The 9,580-nt window shown below is 33.4% G+C and overlaps 1 long non-coding RNA gene across 2 annotated transcripts; it reads left to right on the top strand.

Annotated features, from left to right (window-relative positions):
• The first annotated feature begins 4,772 nt into the window (after positions 1-4,772).
• LOC132040426 (uncharacterized) lies at positions 4,773-8,577 on the top strand. 2 transcript variants are annotated; one of them, XR_009410685.1, is made up of 5 exons: positions 4,773-5,800; positions 6,138-6,613; positions 7,503-7,637; positions 7,808-7,884; positions 8,301-8,577. It is a non-coding gene; the product is annotated as an uncharacterized LOC132040426 (long non-coding RNA). The 2 variants fall into 2 exon arrangements; XR_009410684.1 differs by having other exon boundaries at positions 4,773-6,613.
• Positions 8,578-9,580: the final 1,003 nt, after the last annotated feature.

Here is a 9,580-nt window from a genome sequence, read left to right as displayed (position 1 = left end):
ACGGTTATCCTGTCAAACTTAGATTAATTAATTAAGGTTAAATAAGATGCCTAAATTTAAGAAAACAACTTATAATGTTACTAAAGTTTAAAGGAAAATATAGTAACGCTAAAAATAAGACCTAACAGTACACTATGGCTTTAAATAAAAATGCTATTTAAATCAAGACTTGTAGGATAATTTGCGCAAGAAGAGACTTCAGATGCTATTTAAAATAAACTATAAATATTACTAAACTTTGAATAATAATGTTACTTTTAAAAAAATGGGACTTGCAAAATATAAGGATTTGCATGTAGGAAGGCTTTAAATGCTATTTAAAATAAAATTCATGAATATGTTAAGGTTTTGAAAGGAAGCATATAATGTTGTTAAACATAATACTTATAGAAAATATAATGACTTGCACAAGAGAAGATTTTAAAGGCTAAATGAATACTAAAAAAACGTAGCTAAAGCCTTTAATGAAAATATAATAATGCTATTGAAATGGAAACTCGCAGAAAATATAATAACATGCCTATAAATAATAGCTTTCTAGTAAATGCGAACTTTAGATAAAATTTATATTATATCAATATGGTGATGTAAAAATACCTAGGCTTGTTTTCTTAAAATGTGATAGAAAGGTCGTGGTTTTTCTTTCGCTTTTACTAACTTTGTTTAACTATATTCGACTTAAAAAAAAAAAAAAAAATATATATATATATATATATATATATATATATATATATATATATGATTAGATGAATCTTGGAAACAAAGTTTATAAAATACTTAAGTTACCATTTACATATTAGTGACATCTTGAAATTTTAAGACGGTAATAACAAATCATGCTTCCTTAGCTCGAAATATGTAGTCGTGCTTTTTGAAAATCAATTATTCTAATGAAGACAAATACTATAAATAAAATAAAATGGATGAAATTTAGAATTAATCGTTGATTTTCCTTGAATTAACTACTCGTTGTTAAGACTAATTCCCATACTAATCCCCCTAGAATTCATCTAAGCTAAAACAACAATAAAACAAAGTGTTAGTCGACAACATAAAATTAAATGCACAAGATAAAGTGAAAGAGTAAATATAGTTAAGTGGGCTCAGCCCGTTTGGGACTGCTGAATTTATTGCTGTTGGGCTTCGGCCCAATAATAATGCTGCTGTGGATCCGTTTTGCTGCTGTTGGGCCTCGGCCCAGTAGAGAATTTATGCCAAAGACTGCTGCGGACAGAACTGATGGGAGGAATGAGGCGTCGTTGGGCCTTGGCCCAACACCGAACGCGGAAGGGAGACGAGTCTCTTGGACTCATATGTGATGACCATGCATAAAAACGAAAGAAAAAGATTAGCATGCAATCGATAAATAGGGCCAACATATATAATGTATATTCAAAACAGACCAGTGGGTTATGTATATACTATGTATATTTGAGTATATTTTATGTATACACATTCATAAGGATACTTGGAGGGTTAGTATTGGAAAGCTCTTACCCCCGTCTTCCCGATGCTGCACAAGTTCCAAGGGATTTCATGAATCCCAGGCATGGCTAACACCGGGGAGGGTTCGAGCTTAATCCATAATGATCGACCAATCTCCCCACAAATGTATTAATCAAAGCATACTCTAAATATACACAAATATACACATACTCCCCATAACAAATGTCCTTAGAGGTTTCAAGCAACTTAAAACTTCGTTCTTTCGCATATTTGAAATAAGAAGGACGATGAACACGTATCCGAATCTTTTCACTTAATATATATAATGAGCCCATAATATCTTTAATTTAAGCATGTAGTCACTTAGGATGTATGCGGATAATACGAAGAAAACCCACGAAGGTGGGGTCGCCCAAACCCATTCATTTGTTAAAATCTTCACTCTCGGGTAAAAAAAAATGGTCAGTCCCCTTCTTTTCTTTTCTTCTTAAAATCTGAGGGGAGGGGTACGTATATGCAGCAGAACCAGACAGGGCATAAATCAGCATGTATTTATTGAAAAATAACCAACTCAGGTTCTCTACACGGCCATTTAGCATTTAAAACTATAGCATAGCATGTTCAAACTTCAAATTAGCCAAAACTAGACTACAGGTGTAAGTTGACTTGATGACAAAAGGAGATGAAGCAAGCACATTATGATACATTATTCAACAGACTGATTAACATGAAAGATCACCAACATCCAAACTTCAGCTTAATCTTTTGGACCCGTATTTTAGTTTAGTCTTTTATGTACGTTGGCAGGGAAAACATGATACTGACCAAACAATCTCTTTAAGTCGTTTTCAGATCTCAAAAAAAAAAAAAAAACTCAGTCAAACAATTTTATGTTTACCAGCCAAACGGACCCTTGCCAATTCCATTTTTTATGAGTAGAGGTTCTGCTTGAACATATAACACCAGAACAGACTTTAGCGACAACAAACTCGTTTGAATCCATTTGCAGGCCAACACAGGGATGTTTAATGATATCTCATTAAGACAGAACAGACCATCCAAGTCATTCCTGACTACCAATTTTATTTGATGGCCAAATTAATTTTTTAATATCTTTAATCTGAGTGGATTTGGACAGTATGACCATAAACTAAGACAGGATTAATGCTAAATAGCATACACATACAAGTTCGGTATACTTAAAACAGACAGCACTAAGCTAACCTTGTTTTAACATTCTCAAAGGCCATCTACAGTGGACTTAGCAAACTAAATCAGCAGACAAATGACTGAATAACGCAGTGAACAGGACACAAACTGAATCATCTAAAACACTATTAACTACATGATTTAGTCAAGAAATGAAACACTGATCATATTAACTAGATTACCAACTGCGACATGATTCAAACAACCAATGAAATGTATACTATTCTAACTTACTGTTAGCAGATAATTAACTAAAGCAAACCAGTAAGTACACATTAACTCATCTCGAACTGGTATTAACAAAAGTTAACTAAAACAGCAACTAAGGCGTGAAACAAATTAACTACAACGACAATTAAGGCAAAGCAGAAAATTAAAACATCTAAAGGAAGAAGAATTACCTTTCTTATATGCAGTGAACTGGGAAGGGGATCTCGGGTTCGACGAACTCCTACTTCGAATTCAGGAGCAAGATGACACGATTAGCACTAACCGAATCTCTTCCACGACTAAAATGGACAGAGATCTAAAAATAAACTAATTTTGAAAACAAAATCTTTTGAGGAATCAATTAGTATGAGATGCCAGGTATTGAGGTTTATAAAGGGGAAGTCGGCGGAGAAAAAAAAAAGACCCCCCCTTCGACTCTAAAACGCTCATATTTATAGGATCCGAGTAGGGCTTTCTAGGGTTTCACCATGTTGGGCGGGATTTTAAGTTGACCCTTTTCAAATCTCGTCTTTGAGACCACGAAGAAGAGAACAAAACTCATTAAAGATCTGTACCCGAGAGATCAAAAAACTGAAAAAGAGCAGATCTCCCTTCACAAACGGACGAAGTCCATTAAAAACTCTCCAGATCGACATCAGAGGGCAGAAAGAAAAGAACAAAAGTCCAAATCTCCAACATTGACCTCTGACCCGAAGAAAATCGATACATTAATTTCTTTCCCCAAATTGGCCATGCAGGCCTGTTGGGAACGAAAGAGCCCTGCGGATTCGCCATTTTTGACCGAGGAGAAAGAGAGAGACGAAGGAAGAGAGGGAAAGAAGAAAGAGAAAGAAGAGGAGGCGGATCAGAAGTTTTTTTAGGATTAGGTTAATGAAAAGGAGAATTGGGCCGGGTCAGACGTGATTTGGTGGGCTGGGTCGGTTGGTTTGGTTGATTTTTAAAGAGTATGGGCTGGTCTCATACAAAATAGATTTTGACCCAAGTAATTTGGGATTGATTATGGACTCCTAAATTTAAATAAAGGACCCGTTTCAATTAACTATATGCTAATGTGTGTTAAAACATTACCTAATAAAAAGTATGTATCTATTAATGTTCAGACACAAAATAGAATTATATGACGTCATAATGGCCGCGCAATAATATTTTTGAAAGTTAGCGTAAATAAATGTTATTATCTAATTGTGCGAAAATAAATGCCACGCGTGTGCGCAGTATGGTAAAAATGCTGAAACGATAAAAAAAGCGAATTATAATAATACTGGTAATAATAGTAATAACGAAATAATAATAATAATAATAATAATAATAATAATAATAATGATAATAATAATAATAAGGATAATAGTGATAAGAATTGATAAGACAGTAGCGACAGTAGTAATAATAACAGCTAGTGACCGTGATAGAATAATGGAATGCAGGTATTAATAAAAGCTAATAATTATAGTAAAAATGTAAATAACAATTTTTCTCTTGGCAAATGCCAAAAATACTAGAAGCGCAAATAGATATTTCGGAGGAAAGGTGGGACAAAATTGGGTGTCAACATTCCTCCCAAGAAACAGATTAATATTGTGGCAGTCTTGGGATATTGAGAAAGTTGCCTTCAGACTAGAATTTATGCTTCTACTTAATTGCTTGCAGATTTCAATTCCCTGTGCGTTCTTTTCATTATTTTTACTTCACCAGAATATTGAGCTTAATGACTATAAATAGACGTATTATCTATGAGTTTATAGTTTTAAAAGCTTTTTAGCAACTTAATAGGTTCTGTATCACCTCTTTCGGAACAAGCTTGTTGCTTAGTTTCTGGATTTATTGTACAAGAAAACTGACTACAAAAAAGATATCTACTGACCTGATTTGTTTTCATGTTAGATGTGGCATCACAGAAACGCAAGGCTAGTATTTATCTTTTATAGATTTTTGAGGGAAAAAAACAAATAAACACGCTTAAAAACTAAATTACGGCAAACACACACGCCGCTTCGCCCTTTGCACCCCCAACAACTGGGCCAGAAAAAAAAAAAAAAAAAAAACCCTTCTATAGATCCCAGTTATGCTTCTTCTCCATTCTTACCCACTATGTAGCACTTCTGCCTGTGTTCTTTTTAACTTACAGGGTAACCGATTTTATCCGTCCACAGATTCTCTTTACAAAATTGAATTCAGACCATTTAGGAGTAAGGGTCGAAATGAGGTTCCTCATCTCTTGCCAATTAAACTATGATTGTATTCATGTTTGTAATTCCACTGTCATGCGATTTCAACTTTAGGTACATTGTGCAGATTTACAATTGCTATTTCAATTAATAAAGCTCATCGCCGTCTATGAACTAACTTTGTTCAGACTTGTAATCTCCCCCGTGATAGGTCTGTACTTTAGAGTTTATTAGGCATTTTTTTCCCTCTTTTGTAGTTCGAAAGTAAATAGCCTGTTATACAGATCTCCATTTCCTACTCGTAATATTTGCTCTTGCTGTTTTCCGACTACATCTATGACTCTAATATATATAAATAGTGAACTTTTGGTATGCTTTGAATTTTGACAACTATTCGGACTGAAGTCTGAACTTCTCACTTTCCACCTCTGACCATTTTTTTTCCTCTTTTGCACCTACACCTATGCAGGAGAAGCAAATCTGTAGCTGTACACTCCAGTCCCATTGTCATCATCTGCTCTGCGATAAATTTGAGTATAGGTTTTCCCCAACAATTCTATATGTGTTCTTTTAAATAACATTTTTGTGGTGGAAAAGATGTGCCGTTTCTTGATTAATTGTGTTAAACAATCAGCCAATTTCCCTATGACTCCAAAGAAGACGAATTAGAATTTCAAAAAACACAAAGAAGAAGCAAATCCGTAGGAGTACACTCCACGGCCATAGTCCTTTATTTACTTCGTTACCGGGTGAGTACTCTGTCTCTTACTTACATTGAAAAGTTGAAATTTATTCCCAACACATGAATAATTTCTTTCAATTAATTATACTTTCTTTTCTTAATCAATATGTGTAAGTTTTCCCAATATATTTTGGACTCCAGCTGTGCGATTTGCGGATGTAAAATACTTGAAAGCCATTTATGCATGGCAACTCAGATTACAATGTGTTACATGCAACACATTTATAATAACTGCAGTTATAGCTGTAGACAAATCAAATTGATTGGACTTAATCCACTAGGAGTTTATTGTAATACGGGATGGAGGAGAGTCTTCTAATATCCTTTAACCTTTCCGTTTTCAGTTTCAATACATGGAGTTTCCAGTTATGTGACAGAGAAGAAGCGCACGACCAGTCTGTATCTCAGTATTTAAGTGATGTTTACTTACAATTTCTCTCTGCATTAACTGTTTTAGTGTCCATATATATCAAACACCCGTTAACTTGAAATTTATTCGGCAGTTCAGGGTATTTGGTGTTGCCGAAAACTGAATTATAAATATAAGAGTCACTCCAAGTCAATTATTATGTCATCACTTGCCTTCAATGTCATTCTTTGCTTATATGCTTTACTTGTGGCATAAATAGTTTGGATTGGACTTTTTCCATTATCTCAATTTACCATGAATGCTAGCATTGCAGGAATAAAGTTCACCTAGATAAGGTATGACCACCCGAGATTTTCATTCCAGATGGTCAAGCTAATTAGTGCAAGGATAGTTCATTGTCAGTTCTATGTAGACATACAAATCTCAGCAACTGGTTCAATTTTTCTCAAGGTGTCTCCTTGTTAAATACTCTTTCGCTATTCTTTTCCCTCATTTCATAGTACACAATATAAAATTTTCAATTGGTATGTTGTACACATAGCTATTGTTTGGTAGGGAAATGTTTATTCTTCAAATTCTAACTTCATGAAACTTCAGACTTGAAATGTCAGTTTTCAGAGCTATTTACATATCTGGTGACTAGAGTTCAAAATGATATTTGACTCATTTACAGAAATTTTATAACTGCAAGAGAAATGGATCATGTTAGTCTTAGCACTTAAAATATGTTAAAACTTAGTTATATAGGTTCATAGTGTGTATCATTTCCTGCGTTAGAAGTTGTCGGCTTTAGATCTTTTTACCAGTTTGAAGGTATAATCAAGATTGAGGAAAACTTTAACCACTGTTTAAGAAAAAGATGGGTGTAATGAGTAATTATTGATCGTGATGAAGAGAAACATGAGTTCTGCAACAAGATTGTGAAGTTTTTTTAAAGCTACTTTGTTCAAATCTGACATGATTACTGGACGAAAGGTTATATTAGGACTGCTATGGTGTTGCGCTTTTGAACTAAGACGTGCATTCTTTGGCATGATTCTAAAAAATTGAAAGAAAGAAAGATATCAATGTGCACTAAGTTGAACTAATTCCTTTACAATAGCAAATCAGTTTAAAGAATTTGAGATGATTCATCAAGAATTTTCATTTTTTAAGTTTCAAATGATATTGAATCAATTATAGAGTTTCTCATGCTATTTAAATGAACTAGGTGATGATATCTGACTCCACAACCACAATATTTTATCAACTTCTTACATACACAAGGACATCATTTGTCAACATTCTACCATTATTAAATACTGCAAAAATAGTCAGTTTGTTTTCCTTTCTGTTCCAGATAAGCAAAAGGCTGCAAGGTATTGGTAATTGCCTTTTTGGCGAGTATAGACTGGTTAGTCTTGTGTTGATGGGAGAATTTAGTAAGGTTGGAGTTGGGATGTGTCACCTTTCACAGAAAGATATACAAGACAAGGTACTATTTGAGTACTTTTTGAGTTGGAGGTGACATTTTGAGGTGTAGTTCATGGTTCTTATTCCTTTGTTGGAGTGACTACTAAACCAAATACCATTAGCTTTGAATGTTAAAAGGCATATGTATCATAATATATGCTTCTAAAATCCTAATTTTCTTTTTCCTTGTAGGAGCAGGATAAGCTAATTGCTCCGGAACAATAATTCCATTCTGCAAGGGAAGGGATTATAACCAGGCTGTACATCAAGTGAGACAAGTCCCCAACATACATTCAAGTATGTAGCACTCTCTATTCTGGACATTCTTAGCCTTAGGTTATCTTTCACAACATAAATGAAATGATTATTGCTCTGCAACCTGAAAGGTCTTACCTAGGCAGTATGAACATTAAGACAGTCACAAAGGTACTACTCTTAAAAGGGCACAAAGGATGTTCTGACTGAAAATTTTGAGAACAAGGAGTTGAAAAAAAAAAAATTGAATTTACGTGTGTAAAAAGCAGTTCACTCTAGAAGTTAGGACTTTGTCTTGAAGTTCTGGTTGGGTAGCAAAGACGTGCTCAGTTCTTCTCTTTTTAGCTTTTGAGTCACCGAGTGCTTGAACATATTGTATTATTTTCTCATGGGTTTTGTTTAAAGAGGCTGAGGTTCTTTTTTCTTGCAGGATAACTTGTTAGATTTGTTTACAGTTAAGTGAATTCTTCCGCTGTTGTAAGTGGAATAACCGAAACCGAAATAGTGTCGAATAAGTTTTGAAGTAGGTGCTATAACATATTGATGTTTTGTTTGTAGCGTAGATGGTAATTGTTTGGGCCAGTAGGTGGTCTTGGTATGAGGAAGCATTTGATATGATGCGTAATTTTGTAGTTTGAGAATTATTTCAGATATTACTACCTATTATTTCAATTATACATACAGCTGCCCTCTACTAAATAGTTCAACCACATGTGATTTATAAGAAGCTAGAGAAAAGACTATCAGCTTTTGACAAGGTCCTGTTATTTGGTTCTAGAACATATTTGTTACTGCTTTGTGTTGCAGTAACCAATAAACATGTGGTAAGGTTTGAACTTTGGAGTTGACTTTTTGGCCAGTTGTGTTGTTGTATGGTAACTTTGTGAAACCTTGAGTAGGAATAATTGTATTCTACATGAAACAAAGTAAGATCAATAACTTCAAAGTCAATGTTAGCTTTTGTAGTCATGAATTCTTGAGTGAACTAATCAGACAATGTAAATTTTTGTATTATTTTGTCTTTGAATATTTTGTTTGCTTTTATATTTACGCATCTTTGAGAGTAGAGTTTTTTCAACGGTTAAATTGATTTCCTATATGTGAAAGATTAGAATGCTTTCCCCTTCATGAAGAGCAATATTTCATTTCTAGGCTTTTCTTCATCCTCCTTGAGGGCCTGTTTGGAAAGCCACCAAGCTAATTGGAATTGGGTGTAATTACATAGTTTAGTTCGTTTATTTGACTGTGTAATTACGATTACGTGAAAATTGGGTGTAATTGAGAGGCTGTAATTACACTCTCCAATTCTCAAGAGGGCGCTGAGAATTGAGTGTAATTACAGCTTGTAATTACAAGGTTACTTTTTAGTTTATTTATCTTTAATTTTATTTTAATTTCTTTTCTTTTTTAATTGATTTGTTATTTCTATTATTTAATTTCTTTTTTATTTTATTTTAATTTCTTTTATTTTCTAATTTATTTTTTATTTCTATTATTTAATTTATTTTTTATTTTTACTTTTTAATTATTTTTATTTTTTAAAATATATTTTTCTATTTATATTTTATTTCCTTTCTTCTCACTTCCAACCTTTACTTCTTGTGGTTTCATGTAATTGCTCGTATTTTTTTTAGTTTTTTATTTTATAACCGTGTTAATATTCTAATTTTTGAAACTACATCTCTTAATCTGGTAGACATCAATTTCCTT

The sequence above is a fragment of the Lycium ferocissimum genome, chromosome 12 (genome assembly GCF_029784015.1).
Source record: "Lycium ferocissimum isolate CSIRO_LF1 chromosome 12, AGI_CSIRO_Lferr_CH_V1, whole genome shotgun sequence".
Taxonomy (NCBI): Eukaryota; Viridiplantae; Streptophyta; class Magnoliopsida; order Solanales; family Solanaceae; genus Lycium; species Lycium ferocissimum.
This window is presented reverse-complemented; position numbering and strand designations above follow the sequence as displayed.